This window comes from Patagioenas fasciata, chromosome 9 (genome assembly GCF_037038585.1).
Source record: "Patagioenas fasciata isolate bPatFas1 chromosome 9, bPatFas1.hap1, whole genome shotgun sequence".
NCBI classification, from domain to species: domain Eukaryota; kingdom Metazoa; phylum Chordata; class Aves; order Columbiformes; family Columbidae; genus Patagioenas; species Patagioenas fasciata.
The window spans coordinates 16,717,073-16,734,991 of record NC_092528.1 but is presented as its reverse complement, the minus strand read 5'-3'; the positions used below and the strand labels follow the sequence as shown (position 1 = coordinate 16,734,991).

Sequence of the window (17,919 nt, the reverse complement as noted above, 5' to 3'; positions counted from 1 at the left end):
AACAAAAATAAATTAAAAAAAAAAAAAAAACAAAACACACACACCAGCCTTATTCTATTCATTTCTGACATAAGCAAAGAAAACTACGATTTCTCAAAGAAGAATGTTTACAAACTGACAGTCTTTTTCATTTATATTTTGAAGTTAGCCTGGGTTTTCTTTCCATAACTTCCAAATGCAATGAAAGCCCTTGCATATTCCATGCTTTGCTCTTTGTAGCACAGCAAACACCTGGGAAGAGCACAGAAGAATCAGATATTACACTCATCTTAAGCACAACCATCCTCATCCTCTTCTACAGTCACCGGAGGCAGACAAGCACCTGCAGAGTGGGCTTTGGTTACCAGAAGATCTGAGTAGTCTCTGAAAGCACCTGCCATTCGCTGCAAATGCTTCGAATTTCAGCGCCACAGTTAGATGCCAGTATTTTGCTGGCTACTGACATAACTCAGTCATTATCAGCCCTGGGCAAAAAGACTCAGACAGATCTGTTAATTGCTCTGATAGATTTGCAAGACAATATTTTTTAAATTGCACTGACATCTCCATCTCAATCAAAACTTCTCCTGAAACAAATTTTCCAGTCCTATCATATCTAACATATAATGGCAGACATTAAACAGAAGTTCAGCTTCTAGCAATAAGAACATCAAAGATTGAAGCCAACTCATTGTTTTCTAAATACAAGTCACAAGTGAACTTTTTTCCCCAAGTCTTTTTGTTTTAGAGAAATAAAAACCATGCAGCCAAAGTAATTCATTTTTCAATGCACAATCACAGATCAGTGAAGGATCTTTGGCCACAAGACTGTTTGTGTTAGATTAATCATTCTGGGATGAGAATCCAATCACTCGAAAGGCTGTGTATCTGTACAGTCATACGTAAAACTCAGCTAAATCTGTGAAAATGGAAAACATTCAAAACTGGCATCAGAAAATCCTCTGCCATGATTTGCCTTCCAAGCAGGAACCAGATTTGGATGCATTTAGGAAGCAAACTGGACTCTGAAATAACTAAACCTATCCATCCCTCTCCCAGCAGGTTGAAGACAGTATGTAGTGATCATACAAAACCATGTTTTGTAAGTTTATTTCACATCAGCATTTAAGAATAAAAATGTTGCAATTTGACAACAAGTACTGTTTTCCAGTGATTAGCCTCAAAGCACAGAATAATTCCCCTGCACCCGCTCCCCACCAGTTATCCAGCCCTCACAGTCTGCTCTGCCCAGGCTGACATGGCACTTTGTGACTCAGTTGCAGAACAAAGACCAGCTGATGCCAATTCAGGTAGGGTGAATGTTCCAGTGTATCTCCTGATTTATAGGCACAGCCTGTTGAGCTGAAAGGGGCCTATTGTTCAGCATATGCTCCATCCAGCCACATCATACCTCATTTTTTATAAACATGAAACTACGAAGACTTTGCAAAAAAGGGGTAGGTAACACAGGAAAGAGCAATTTGACTATCTCTCAATCTTCTCTTTCCCTAAAACAACTTTAATGAGCTCCCTCACAACCTGCCCAGGCTCAGAGCGAGTTGAACGGGGAGACAGGTACCTGAAAAAAGCACTGCATATGATGTATCCAGGAGACCGAGGAATAACAGAAATACTGCAAGGAGAGCTAACAGTTCTATTCATAATCAGCTTAGTTTGAGAAAGATGAGATTTCTCAAATATCTGTCCTGTGATGAAAGTATGGGAGTTACGTGTTACAAAATTTTACAAGTCCATTCTATTCATGTATCACCTTCATCCTCTCTCCAGAGTATCTAACTGATCCTCACGTGCATCATTTTGTCCTTCATTTTCTTTTAATTCTCAGAACCATTTTTATTTAAATAAAATGCAGTTTTCCACAGTAATGTTAAAAATGTTCCAATTTTGCAGCACTGATGAGCGAAACAGTATTTTCTTATATTTTTCAAGAAGTTGTTTATTCAAAATTACTACCTCAGCCATTTTTGAGGCAATTCACACCCAGGACAGAAACAGCTGCTATTTATGAGGGCATGAAAGCAATGCTGTAAGCACAAAGTTTACACAAACACAAAGAACACCACTTTATTTGACTTTTGACCAAATATTCGTTCTCTCACAAAATGCTTTACGGTACCTCACAGCAGACAGAGTAAGGTCTCTATTCATCTCTGTCATTGCAAGTGGCTCTTGTACATAAAGCTGTCCAAAAACCTCTTAGTTTGATGAAAAAGCTTCAAACCTGGTCTTAAAAATCAAACTTAAATCTTAAGAAAGCTTATTGCTGGTCCCCTGCAGGTGTATAGAAGGACCACAGGGCACACAAATAAGCTCCTCTCATCAAGCTAGGAAAAAACAGTCAGTCAGTGCTATTCTGTGGCAGCAACCAAGAGAAGTGATCAGGATCTCCACCAGGAGCACGGGCCAGAGCTGCTCCATGCGCTGGCACTGTCCCAAGCAGGTGAGGCCACATTGTCCCAGCGGAGAGCAAGGTGTGGCCAAAGGAAATCACTGCTCATGCACATGTCTAGTAAAAGTGAGCTTTCATGTAGTCTTCCAAACTGTATTGCTTGGAATGGCACTGGAGTTCCCAGTACCTGGGACAGCAACCCAGAGAAAGTTATGGCACACCAAAAGCAAAGAAAAAACATAAAGGGTCCTGTTTTTATTAGAAGCGAGATGTTTTAAGAAACATCAGTGAGTTCCTCTAAATACCTATGCTTTGAAATCATAATTGGTTAAGGAAGCAAAGCATCCTGTCAGAAAATTACCCTTCCCTTTGCTCCTTCTAGAGTTCAATAGCAGTCTTGCTGCCTTCACACATTATTGCAGGAGCATACAGCAGTGTACAGCACGAGCAATAACAAATTTCTCAACACGCAAGTACGCCCAATGTATCCAGCCCACAGCTTAAAAGAGACATGTAGTTTCATCTCTTCAGAGTTTAAGACACTTTCTAGCTGACTCATTTTTTTCAGGCCATAAAAACGGTACTGCCCCTTGTTCTGCAACAGTGATCGTAAAACAAAGGAGAAACGTAGAGTGAAATAGGAATGAAAGAAATATGTCTCTTCTTCCGAGCCGCACCAAGTCAGGTGTCCTAGACCATGGCTCACTGGTAGTAAAACAATGTAATAACCAGGTAGAAATTCAGGATAAGCTTTACTGACCATAATGAAATACCACTGCTATAAAAAGAAAAGGGCTTATGTTTAGTGGAAGTCTACTCTGTTCTCTCATTCTTATAAAGAGGATAAGAGAATACCTATTTGGAACTACTAAAGCTGAGTTATACTGCAAATAATTACACCAAAAATTAGCTGTATACTGAAGATTGATAGGTGCATAGGCATGGCTAATGACTGGATAAATAATGCTAATAAGCTTGAAGAGAAGTTTGGAATAGGGCTCAGAATTTCTGTTTTATTGATTATGTATCTGTGAGATTATGATATGCATCTCTGTAGCAGAGACAGATTTTTACAAAAACCAAATACCTAAAATGTTTAGACATGGAAAATATAGCCTGTTTAATGAACCCAAATCACAGCCATTTAAAAACTACTAGAAATCATTTTAGAAGACTGATGTAAGTGTAAATTCAATTTGGAAAGTGTAGCATTTCAGCCCACTTACAATTAAGCAAAATACAACATAACTACTGAAAGCCAATTCCTGAGAGTAAAAAAGAAGTACGGTAGATATCAGCGGATTAGGCAGCATTAGAAACATTTTACCAGTAATACAAGTTTTGATAGTGGTTCTACTTCTGGATTTGTAAAAGGTTTTTTTTTGGTTGCTCAGTAGAGAGGGACCTAGCTCACTACATGTTACCCAACAAGGGCTGCACACAAGTGCTTTACCTCTACCTTGCTCAGGCAGAGGTTCCTGGATTTCTGAACCCACAGTGGTCACCCCAGCTCTGCTCCTTACTGTGACCAGCTGTGAGACCTCCAGACAGTTCAGTTCCTGCCCCAGATGTGGCCCAATTACACCTAAAGGTGAAGTTTTCCATGGCTGACCATACTCTTCAAGACTATTCCCTTAGGACCTGGCCTACTCACAGCATCAGGATTTACACAGGACAGGAGTATTAGCTGAGGGGTGAGGAGGAAGAAGGACCACCAACAAAAAAACCTGGTGACTTCAGGAAATGAAAAGCAGGATCATTAGAACAGATGAGTGAAAAAAAAGCTGACAATTGCCATCTCATTGCTCTCAAGAGTGGACCTATACCACATGAGAACTACAATCCAGCTTTGTGATTCTGATGATTGAGATGAATAGTTCCTGCCCGCACAGATTCAAAGAAATTTGCATTTGTGTTTGTTTATTTCTAGTTTGTTTCTTCAGAGAGCACATTTCTCTATGCAGCAAGTGTCAAGCTGTCTTCTCCTGGAACATCGAATCAGATGATTTGGTGGGGTTTATTCTGAATGCTGTGAGGAAAAAAGCATCAACGAAACTATTAAACAGGTTGATATTGTTTTTCACCATGTAAAGGCTAATGAACAGATCGTCTGCAAACATTCGTGGAGATTTAGTGGTGAAGAGAGCACAGAGCATTCTGACATATCAAAAATTTTAAAAATAGAATTAAAAAATATTTGGAAAAGGAAATACAATTAAATAAAATTGATGTCGGATTCACATGGAAGATTTCTCCTTCAACAATTAAACTTGTATTATTAATCACACAGTAAACTGCAATTGTAATTAATATTTCATATGGTACTCAATGATGTAGCCAAATATAAGCTGCCAGACTCTTCCAAAACACTGTTTTTCTGCCAAGTTTTCATTTTATTTTAAAAAGCTATGAATAAATATTGTAGAAGGATATACAGAACAGCTGCTTGATAATATACTTTTTCTTGAGAGACCTAAATATCAGACTTCTTTAAATGGTACAGGTAATATGCAAGAGAAATGCAATTTCAAACAGAAAAGTCCAACAACAGTTGAGTAATTACTCTCACTTTTTCTACTGAACTTTGTTGCATAACCTTTTTCAAAAAAAGAGATCCAATTTAAATACTTTCTTCCAGTTATTTTTCTAGCCATAATACTCTCTACATGAATGTGTTTGTGTATTTTAAAATTATAGAAACACTAGGTTAATTTGTCGAAAAAATATTTATTGTTAGAGACCTAAAAAGCAGCTATGGAAACACTTCATTCTTGTTCTGCCTGCTGAGAAATAGCAAGATACAGAAGACCAGAAAGAAGAGAATTAGTAGGCTTACGTACAATTATATATAGACTTGGTTATTAGTTTGCTTCAATTGTGACCACAGAAAGGGCACTGAAAAGAGGAAAAACTGATTTAGACTCCTAGGAGGAGATAAATCACAGATGCGATCGTGTGTTTCAGACTTTGGTTAGCCTATCATAATTTTTATTTTTTCATTTGCAGATATTTGCTTGTTGATATTACAGCTGCAACTATAATAAAACAGAGCAGCTGAGAGCTATTACCCTCTGTATCCATCTTCATTTTGTCATAAAGGCTCATATATTCACACAATTTGGAGTTAAAGACACTGCTAGAATGTTTTGATAAAAACAAGTCGCTGTGTATCAGAAGCAATTAATTTTTTTTGCATGCATCTCTGTACTGAACCCTATATCTTGATTTGTCCAAAGGGAGGATAGGCAGACAAAGCAGCCTTCCCTTGCATGAAACAGGATAGGATGGAAGGGTCCTCCCGAGTTCCACCGTAACCATGCAGAAATACACAATTTCTGATGAGAAACCATGAATAAGTATTATCAGAGCCTTAATAAAGTTGAACCAGAGGGCGGCTGTTCCTGGAGCTTCAGAGCCACACGCTGTCCACATCTGCCAGAACAGTCTAGTGACCCTCCTGCCTCCGGTCTGATCACAGCTGTGGTACAGCCAGGACTCAAGTGTTTGCATTAATTCAGCAATTAGACTTAACTAGAAAGGTCAGCCCTCATGTACTAGGGCCAGCTCAATAGGAATAGAAGAAATCAGTATGTCTGAATACGGAATATTCAAAAAACAAGCCGAAGCATTTAAAATATTGAAAATGCATTTATCTCAAGCTGGAAACTCATCTGAAGTTTCTACTGAAAAAAGCTATTCTCACATATCCCTTTTTAATTTCCTATTCTTGCTCCCCAAAGCTAGGCTTGAAAATAATTTAGATTTTTACAGAATTCTATTTTAAATTAAACATTGAAAAGCCCCATTGTGAAGAACACAAGTGGTCACTAAAGTAATAAACTAATTACAAATTAATTCACAAGATCACCTGCAATCCAAGCATTTGCTGCACTACCAGGGAGAACAAAGAAAACTATTTAGTACGAAAAGAAACATAAGAAAAATGGCTTCTGTTAGAATCAATATCCATAATAGAAAGTTAGTGATAAGTAGATTAATGCAATTTTAGTCTTCAGCTGCGCAATAAGAATTAAAATATGTGTTGTTTGCAAGAAGCTCAAGGACAGGAAGTCAGCCACAAAAAGTTGTTCTGGAAAACAAGTATTTCACTCTTGCACCTGCAGCATTGTCTTGCCAGACACACAGACTTGGCCAGGCAGCTGCCTTGTCTTTTGTGCCAGTCTGGTAACCTAGTTACAGCATCAGAGATCCACTTGAAAGACAAAGGCAAATACTGCATTTTCTGGGGAAAAAGAATCAAGTTTGTTATTAAAAATAGAAATATTGAAGTAAACAGCACTGGTGTTTGTCAAGAATGTATCAGAAGTAGACAAAAAGCATCACCACAGTAGGATTTATGCTTTCCCAATGCAGAAGAAAGTTTAGAAAATGCTGCTTCAGGAATATGTCAGAGGGTTCAAATTTATTTGGAGCTACAGCGCAGGTTACATATCAGAACCGAGTCAACAACTGGGTATACAAATCAGCATGTAACAAACAGGTTATCCCCATATTCTGGCAATAATTCACATCAATCATGAACCACAAATCTGATCCACATACTGAACTTGTCTACAGATTCAATTCAGCACTCCTTACTTGAGCCCAAATTGGACATGGTGATGCCAAGTTAACTCCAATGGCCAAGGATTGGGTAGGAAATTGTGTGCTAATAAAAATGTTACTTTTATTATTTATGGATTTTTTACTAATGCATTATTTACCAAATAGAACCACTCATTTGAGTGGATTAAACTCCAAATGAGCAGGTTTGTACAAAGATAACTGCAGTCAAGCGGAAGCACATGAAACAAGGCAGCAATTCCTCTTCACCTTAACAAAAACCCTCGTGCAGAAAACAACTACAGCCATTTTTATAGTTCTGTGGAATGTAAAATTGAAAGAAAAATTCAGGCCTGGTATTAGGGAATAACAAGTTTTCATCTGGATGGTGAACAGAAATGTAGAAAAGCACTGAAGTTCCAGGAAGCAGGGAACTGTGCAGCTTAAAATACCCTTCAATTAATGTAAAAATTACCTGAATTAAGAATTTCACATAACACCAAAACCAGTCCTGTGTTTATAGAAACCTGCTTTTACAAAATTTAAGAGTTGCCATCCTTAATTCTGTCATGGTTTAGCCCAGCCAGCAAGTAAGTACCACATGGCTGCGGGCTCACTACTCCCTGCTCTGGTGGGATGGGGAGAAGATTTAAAAAAAAACAACAAACAAAAAAGTGTGGGTTGGGATAAAAACAGTTTAACAGGACAATGAAAATAAAGAGATAAACACTAACAATAACAACAATAATTAAAAAGCAAAGGACAGACAATGCAATTGCTCGCTACCTGGAAACAAATGCCCAACCCACTCCCAAGCCGTGATTCCCTCCCTGACTAGCTCCTGCAGTTTATATACTGAGCGTGACATCATATGGTATGGAATATCCCTTTGGCTAGTTTGTGTCAGCTGTCCTAGCTGTGTCGCCTCCCAATTTCCTGTGAAAATTAACTCTATCCCTGTCAAATGCAGGACAAATTCGCATTCAGGGCAACTCTTACACAAGTTGTCTTTACACGATTTACAGGGACTCTACTCAGCCAACAATGTTAAAGAACTCCAGCCATCTGTTCGCGGATAGTGGTAGCAGTAGTAACACTAATTGTTTGTATCAAGAAAAGGTTCAATTATTTCAGCTCAGAAAAAAAAAAAAAAAAAAAGGCCATTTGGTCATTGCCAAAGAATATCCAGTTTTCACTGACTGATGGTATAAGCCAAGGCAAAAGGTTCACAATTACTTTGGAATAATTCTGATATCTCAGGCAGAAACACTTCCAAGCTCATGTCAAAAGGTTTATTCAAAAACAAGAAGTTGTTTACATTGTAAATGTATTTGATTTACAAATTAGAAATATGACCACTAATCTGGTCTCTCAGGTTCAGTGTATTTAATCAATGTTGCCTTTGTAAGCTCTCTTCCCAGCAGACCAGTTGCTTCAGAACTGATACAGACCTTAGTGAATTACTGACATGTCAGTAACTGTAGGCATTAACTGGGCGGTTAGGGACATGTATTTTCAAGCTCTCTAACTGCTTTTAGTTTCTGCTACTCCGTATGTAAGTTCCTATGTGAATATTATCTATTTGCTTTGCTGACATTAAAAGGATGAGGTTGCTTTTCTGTATTCTCAATATTTCACCCACAAGCCTTTTTTACACAGTGATTCCACACCTGACAGCAGGCCCTAGAGCAATCATACACACTAAACAATTACAACAACTCATAAAAATAAGCAGTGCATAAAACGTAACAGAAGAACATTACCTTACAATACTTGACACCCTCAGGGGATCCATTTTCTTTTTGCAAACACATAGCTCCCTTTGACATTAATGGGAACTGCATGAATAAGGAAAATAGTAATAGATCCTTTGCCTGAAAAACATATTTGTGTCAAGTGGGTATTGGCAGCTTGTTTAGCCCAGGTGATTGGCGGTGGCCCTACCTGGAGATATGTGCCTGCAGGCTGCTGCTTCATCATCCATAAAGTCAGAACTACAAGAGTCATTACCCTTCTGAAGATTGCTTGCTGGTTTAACATCTTGGTTCGTTTCTCAACATTCACTTAAGGAACAGTACTAATTGGGGTATAGTCTGTAAAGTGGTTCTTCCACACCGCTGTTTACTACTGGCATACTCCAGTGCTAATTATGATTAAACAACTCATACAGCATTGATACAATCCTCTTCTGTTGGGATATATGTAGTAAAATTACAGATAATCTTTTAAGTTTCCAGACCTGAATGCAGTTAAATGTAGTTAGATGCAGCTCATTAAAAATGTCAGAACTAGTTTGCATTCTGCATTTTCCTTCACGTTCCATAAAATAATTGCACAAGAACACAAGTAACTAAAACAAAAACTGCAAAAGGAGACCAACAATCACATAATATGCCTCAGTTGATACAGTTATGTGCCAAAATATTTTGGGTACATCTGTTGAAGCTCAGCTTGAATTTCTGATATGGATCTAAATGCAATAGCGTTGTAAACATAAGCTAACCACCCCCCCACCAAAAAAAAAAAAAAAAAGAAAAAAAAAAGAAAAGTATAAAAGCACACACAGAAAAACCCAAACAAACAAAAAACCACACCGCAGAAACCACAAACAAAGACTTGGGAGGAACAATAAGTCTAATAAAGTTCATTTTACTCCCCCTCCTTAATTTCTTCTGCCAACCTTCTTTTTTCTGACTCTTCTCCCATATGTCAATTTACATTCTCTCCTCCTTAGCGATGCCTGGAAAACTAAGCTCACTTTCAGTCACCTCTCTATATCCCATATCCTCTGCCACTAACCTTGCTAATTAGAATGGAAATTGTTGTCTAGCTCTTCCCAGATCATTAACTCTTCCAAAATCCAACCAAATATAGGTATGTGTCTGAATGATACTTCCTTATTAACAAATGATGCATAATCAGTAATGTTCGTCACAGTCATTACACAATATCTGTAGGCACTTACAATGAGAAAGACAGAGGCCACTTAAGATTTCCATGGTACTAAATTAAATACAATTTCAATCAATACAACTGTCTAATGATGCGCTATACTTCTCTTGTGTTTATACAACTGTTTTGCTCTGAATGGGAGATCAGTTCTGCCCATATCAGATTACTTGTTTTCAGCTTTGTTATTATGAACATAATGCTCAGATGAAGCCATTCCGTTATGTCAGTAAATTTCCACTGTATGAGTTTCAATTTCTTAACACAGCAAAAAACCATTGCAGATCCCTTCATGAAAACAGACCCTCCAACACAAAGAAAAAGTAATCTTTTACAATTTCTCATATACTATTAGGAACAGCAGAGAAACCTAAATTACAGGTACCTACAACATCGTCAGATGATGCACATCACAGATTAACCCTCTAATTTAACCATCTGTTCTCCAATTTCCTCCATGTCAGAACACTAGCAGACATGTAATATCCCTCTATGTCACTAGCTCCTGTCACTGCTAAAGATTTGGGGCTTTCTCCGGGCACTGCCACATGTCTGCAACATCACAAGTCTGGTGATTCTGAGCAGGGACACTGATGGGATTGGTGCTCTGACCCATCAGCTCATTACAACAAATGGCAAAGCTAATGTCTCTCTTTTAGGTTTAAACAAAAGGAATTCAGTGACTCTTTTGAAAGAACTAAACTAGAGCTACACCCTTGTCATTTAAGAAAAGAATGGTGGCCCATTTTTAGGCTCAACCTATCTACTATGTTGCCCATCTCAGAGGAGCTTCCTCCAAAGAACTCCTCTTCTACAAATTTCTACTTCTTCCTGCAGTAAAAAAGCAATGGGACTCTGATCAATGGCAGCTGTTCCCAGTTGTTAACATGAGAGAACCAAATAGGCAGAGTTTGCTCTTTTTCTTGCTCTAAGTGTTGTGTTTTGTTTTGTTTCTCTTAAATGAGGAAAAAAATTACAAAATATCTGAAAACCTCATAGTTTTAGTGATTCATAAGAGTCTTCACGCGTATTTAGGCTATCGAGCAGATTTCAAACAGAAATGATTGAGTTTTGTGACTGTCATATTGCAAGCTCAGATACAAATAAGCAGGAACAACATACTATAAGGATGAGAAATGGTTACAATTGTTTCGACTAGCACAATATTGTGTTATGCGACAGAAAGAAATCAAAGTTATATTCATTGATCTAGAAGAGACTGAGAAGTCTTGCTGAGAGAGAAAAGGGGAGATGGGTGGAAGAGCCCAGATATGCAAGAAGGGACTACAGGAGTCCCTAAGTGAAAACAGAGTGATAGGGCATGGTGCTAAGGCACAATGATTTTCTGGTGTATTTGTATAGAATACAAAGCTGCCAAACATCCCCATATACTGACAGTGGCAATCCTTTTGTCACTATAATGCATATCAGTCCACAAAGTCTGTGAACTAAAGTTAAGCAGTAATTGTTCTTGCAAATACAATACTCTACTAGAGCTCTTGCTAATAGAGATACAGCAACAGAAGCAAAGCTTCTGTGAAGAAAAGGTTTTAAGAGAAAATGAACAGCAAATCCATTTGAAGGAATCATTATCTGCCCATAGATATTTATCAAAGAGAGAGACCAAAGCAGTGGAGTTAATTCATCATTAATGGTCTGCCAAGTTTCTTACAACCACAGAGCAGCCATTGTTAAGAGATGGCTATTAGATATCTTATCTTTCCAAATTCAGAACTGGAAATAAATCCATTGCCTCTTGTCGCAGAGAGGTAACTCTTGGCCTTTTGAAGGTAACTCTGCTTATCTCTGGGTGCACAGTAAAATGCAAAGAATTCTCCTATATTTCGAAATTTTAAAAAATAAATAAATAAATACACAGGCAGAGACAACTTCCAGAACACAAAGGAATTTTTAGTTTGCAAGTAGTTTTTGTCAGCTTGACACCCACTGTGTGCCCACCAAGCCACTTCAGAAAGAACTACTTTTGTTATGCCCCTCTAAACAGATACTGCCTCAGCAGAGGAAGAGAAAAAGCACACTATATAAAAGGTCTTATCCCATTCTCACATCAATGTAACATTTAATACTAAAAGGATTTGAGACATCCAGACAAAAACAGTTACAACTTAAAAGTGAAGTTTCTGAAATCCACAAACTAAAATGTTAATTAACATTTGCAGATTCAAACAGACACACAAATGCAAAAGCCAGACTTTGAAATGAATGGAGATAGACAAGCTTCAAAGCACAAGAAAGTAACAGACTTACTGTGTTTATGCAGTACTCACACAAATATTTGTAGAAACATGTCAAAATACTAGCAGTTTTAAGAGTAACATGAACCATCTTGATAATTGCACGTGGCTGTGCACAAGTATTTTGTAGTTCAGTAAAACATGTCTTGCAATCATATACCCCTGCCTGGAGGCTCAGCCTCTCTGAAAAGAGCTCATATTTCAGTTTTTAAAAACACCCTACCCAGAGACAAGATAGACAATGGATGTCTCACACCTATTAGAGCTCTCTGCTGACTTTAATTATGGCCCGGAATTCCTAATGACTCTGAGCACTGCCTACTGAAATGAAGATGATATACTGATTACAGCCACCAAGGACTTTGTAATTATGGGAGCTTTTCCTAGAATAAAGATAGGAAGGAGGGAGAAAAATGCAAAGGATGATTCACTGGGTCATAAAGAACCACTCTTGAAAGAAAAAAAAAAATTATATATATATATATATATATATACACACACACGTTTCTCCCCTTTTTCTTGTGGAAGGGAATGAGAAATAAAACCATTATTCTGTATTTTAGTGCCTGTAGCATATGCCTTTATGGAGTAATCCCTTGTGTGAAGAGACATTTTATAAGGCAAGAAACATTCAAGAAGAGAGTGAGAAAAGAGGTCACAGTGGGGTAAGTTTTATTGGACACATTCTTTACATCCTTAAGGCACTGAAGCAGTTAAGGTTTTCAGAACCTTTCAGTCCTGTCATTATTTATAGAAACTCATTCCCCTTCCATTGCAAACCCCAGAACAAGAAACTATCAAGTCCATGACCCTTTAAGATAAGAAAATACACATCTGATATCTCCCAGGTGCAGATAACCTTTGATAAATATTCAGGGAGTGTCCTTTAACTGATGTGCTGAGATTTTGCTGGACTACAGCAGGAGACTACAAGAAATCATGTGCTCATGGAGAAATTAAAACACTTCTCTTACATATAAATGGGGGTTTCATCCCTTCCTGCCACCACTGAGTGAGAGTAGAGTTCACAGAGAGAGAAATTACTACACAGTTGGAAAATAAGTTTTTTCCTTCATGTAAAATCCAAATCTAACTAGATTGATCTGCACAGGCGTTTCACCTTTAATGCTTGTTATTTTATCTTCAAGACATAATCTTCAAATTTTATAAGTAATTCTTTCTCCAGATCAGTTTTTTGTTAGAGTAAACAAACAAACAAATAAATAAATAAATAAATGGCAACAAAAAAAAAAGGCAAGCTGGAAATAAATAGGAAATTCACTGCTAATAAAATGCGTAGATGACTGAACAATTGGAGTAGTAGCAAACACTGAGGGGGTAGGATGGCCATAAAAGCAAACCAGCTTAGCTGACAAGTCAAAGCTATACACAGATAAACACAAGGTCAGACATTTGATAAAGGAATTTAGAATAAGGGACCATATCCTGGAGAGCAGTACCTAAAAAAAGATGCCAGCAACAGATTGGGCAAACATCTGCACTGCAGGATCCTGGCCCCATGCAGAGAGAGACTGGAAGTGGTGAAAGCATTTCAAAAACACAACCGAAGCCTGGTTTTGTCACAGTGTGCCCTATTACTATCTTCTTTAATCGAGAATGTGTTTCTGAAACATACTTAAATAAAAAAAATCCACAAGCCTAAAAAATAATGGAGGCTCCTATTCAGCAGTATTTAAACATATGTTTAAACCTCAATAAACTACACCGAGAGAGAGCTAAATGTTTCCTCTTCTAAAGTCTTCAGGCATATTTCTGGGCATTACCGTTTTTAAAGCAAGCCATTATCTCTGTAATTCAAGCTGGGCACGCTGCTTTTAGGCAAAAGAGAATTGTTGTCCACACTCAAAAATAACATTAAGCCCAGCAGACATACCTTGCAGCTCCAAAACAAGGTCACACTTTCACCAGAGCAGAACATGGCAATGTCAACAGGTCAACACCCTTCTCCTGAAAAATACATCACATTCAGCTCAGGATTTTCGATATTTCTTTTTTCTCCCAGAAAATAAAAAAACTGTCTACAAACGTGAAATGTTGTTAATAGCCTTATACGGATTTATGCATGAAAAGTAAGGTCCTACATGCACATGCCACTCAGCACTTTTTCTAAATAAAAGGGGCTTTAGCCTTTTTAACCTATATATAATCTTATTGGGCTATTGTTTTAATGAGCGTTTTCATTACATTAAAGGCCAGGTGTATTGTTAGCAAAGGAAAATAAGCGCCAAACCCCTACAGAGCTGCGGGCATGGGAGGGGGCAAGGCATTTTTCCCTAAATGTTCATCAAAATGGAACAACCAGCTCATCACATTCAGCTTGTGCAGAAACTTAAGACTGGCCTACTAGAACACATTAACAAAAAACACTCAACATCATATCTTCAAGGTTAAATTCTGCGTGTCCCCCTTGCAGGTCTAAATTCTAATCTACACAGTCAAGAGTTTGGAAATAGTGCCTTTGTGAGATTTTAGCCACTAAGGTTACAGAATAAGCCACCCAGCTGCAGGATGCTTCTCATAGAATTTTATCAGATAAAAAGAAAAATTCTTAAAATTTCATGCTCCACTTAAAGTCGTTATTTTACTAGGAGAGGTGTTATGAATGCATGCACTGCTCTAAAAATATCCATGGATTTTAACTAAAGAACTTATTTTCAGGATTTATAACAAATCAATGAAATCCTGACACACTTTGAGGTCATTCATTTATGTAAGTATATTTGCGAGTTAAAAGTACTTTAAACAACAAAACCCAAGATCAAATATGGCACATTTCATTATTTCACATGTCTCTGAAAAAATGAAATAGCACATTTATCGCTAATTGAAGGGTCAGACCTTTGCTTTCTATAAAACGCAGACAGATGAAACTCAGAACATGGCCAGAAGAATCCACATTACTTGTACCAAAAACACGTCTAAAGCAGCAGTGTCCAACCCCTCTCCTAGAAGAGTCTTGGTTTTGCTGTTATGAAGGTTGAACGTTTGTGACATTAGCTGTGTTGTTTTACTACTTCTCTGTACTGTTACGTTTATCACTATATAGTGACCATTCAAAGGTCAAGCATATAGATACTAATATTTGTAAAGTCAGGGAAAACAGAGAACGAATGAAATGTTAACAGAGTAAACCTTTCTTTCAGCAGTTCAGAAGTCACACACTCACTGATTCAGGGTTACCCGTCCAGTACAAAGTTTTTATGAATACCAGAGGCTCAGTGACTTCATTCACCTACTTTGACAGTGAAGAGTTTAACTAATAACAAATTTTGGAACAAACACATATCTAGCATAATGACAATAAATATTTCTCCTAGGAATGGCAGGAAGTCTGCTTCACATAAGATGATCACAACTACATGTTAAAAAGGAGTATAAGACAGACACAGAACAAACTGCTTCTGAAATGGGTCAGAAAAGAATCCTTTCTAAAAAAAAGAAAAAAAATCTCAAGCAAAGCCACAACCAACATTTATGCTTTATACTCTGTTTTTTAAATAACCTGCTAGTAAAAGTCTTGGAAAAAAATAAAGCTTATGATAGCTTGAAATATACACTTACACTTTCCTGTGTAACTCATTTTTCTTCAGCAATCTTAACTTCAAATAAACCTTCTTTTAAAGAAATGGCAACTGGCCTCAGAAGACTGGTACAGTCCCCTGTACAAGTATAGAAGAACAGTTTGCTGAGTGCTGGGGCTTCAATTTGTGAACCAGAAAAAGTAAACATGAAAGGTATACGCATAGGTTTAAATCTAAAATTACAGACAAGCATTACACTAAGTAAGGGTAAAACAAATGATTAGTATGTTTCACAGCCTGTCCCAGAGGCTTTTCTTTTGCCAGTGACAACACCAAAGCACTAACTACAAGCTCAGTGAATAGTACTGGTGGCAGCTACATTCTCAGTACCATTCACCTCTGCAGCATTTCCACCAAGATGTGACAAGTACCCCTGCAGTCACACAATAGAAATGGAGATCCATCATGTGGAGAGGTCTGTGAAGCAGGAAATGCAAGTAGTTCTGTTACCAACCATCACCTTCAACCCGCTTCCTTGTTTGGGATGGGGCAGGATGCAAGAAGATCCACATGTGGACTCTGTGAGCTGTCACTCTGTGGTAAGGCCAGACCTACAGCACAAGTCAGAGTTGGCCCTACTGTGTGCACTCAGGTCTTTCAGACAGAATCTAATACAGAAACCCAAAACATGTGGCTCTCTCCTGCCCTCAGAAGTTGTTTGTCCAGATTATCTAGCAAGTTCAGGCATTACCCCTGCAGAGTTGGAGATGCTCAGTCATACCACGCAACTTACAGAATTATCACAACATGGGGACTGTCACACAGCCTTCTGTCCCTGTTGGCTTTTCTCTACATGCAGTCTGGTAGTGATTTCTTCCTTCATGTCACCAGCAGCATCCTGCTGAAAACACATCTCTGCACTGTGCACCAAGTCACATTACCCTTGGGGACACGCTTCACTTTTATGGATAGGAAAAAGAAAGGAAGACAACAAGGAATAACAAACTGCCCATCATGACAGCCTTACAAGCATGTAAAGTTTTCTGACAATATGATTGTCATTAATGTACTACAAATCCTAATTAAAGTGGAAATGCATGCCTTGTTTCTCCTTGCTTCCTCTAAAAGCAGTCAACATTTTAAAGTGTTGTCAAAAGTCGCACCATTTAAAGGTCAGAAAGTTGACAAAAATGTGAGCAATTAGCTGCTGTCAAGTGAAAATGATGGTCTACAGGATTATACTACTAGAAGCCTGCCATATTCATAGAAAAATGAAACTAGATCAAATGAGAAAGCCTTGATCTTCCCTTATTACTTTTTTCAGCTGTGACAGTTCACAAGAGACGAGATTCTCCATTGTTGTACTAGCTTGGAATCAAACTGTCCTTTTTCTGGATACTGAATCACTACTAATACTTTCTTTAACTCAGAAGCACAAGCAAAACTTAGCAGAATGCATTTATACAGATATGTTATATACACCAGGCAAACTGAGGAACAAAAACATAAATTGAAGTGATACAAGTTGCTTGACACTGTCTATCACTGCTGTGATAGACGGATTTGTCAGACAGCTCCTGCTCAGAGGGAGCTTCACCCCCACAATTTAAGTCCAGGGGTGGAGAGGGTCTCCTTTTGGAATAGTCTTCCATACATAGGACTTGCCAGTATACATGGTTTTACAGGTCACAAATTTCATAAAGGTCCCTACACAATACTGCAAGTAAATAATAAATAACACGTTGCCAAAGTACTTTGAGCTCTTCAGATAAAAATCAGTGCAACCAGCAGTTTTTACTTGTGTGATATATTCTCAAACTTAACCTGAACTTTCATTTTCAGAAGCAATTTAGGACCAAACCATTAAACAACATTTAAGACTAAATCACACTTAGATACCTACTAAAACAGACAGATAAACATCTATATACTGAACCTAAAAGGGGAAGGAGACAACACCTCTAGTATTTTTTAATGTTATGTGCAGCAGTCTAAAGATGCCATACAATATACACAACTTCTATTATTCAAGAGAACAAAAAAGGAAGTGTTTGATCCAAATTAGTTTGAATAAAAGTGACATGTAATAATGGTTACTGACCCACCTCAATTACAGTGACTTTCAAATATTAATTACCTTAAAGAAAAGTGTTTTTTAAAATTGTCATTAATGAAAAAAGAAAAAAAAGAGAGAGAGAGAGAAGCAAAGCATCTTTGTTTG

General features: G+C 37.7%; 1 long non-coding RNA gene across 4 annotated transcripts in view; it reads right to left on the bottom strand.

Moving 5' to 3' along the window:
• LOC139828638 (uncharacterized) overlaps positions 1-17,919 on the bottom strand; it is a 173,042-nt gene that overhangs the window by 30,933 nt on the left and 124,190 nt on the right. The window lies entirely within an intron of this gene.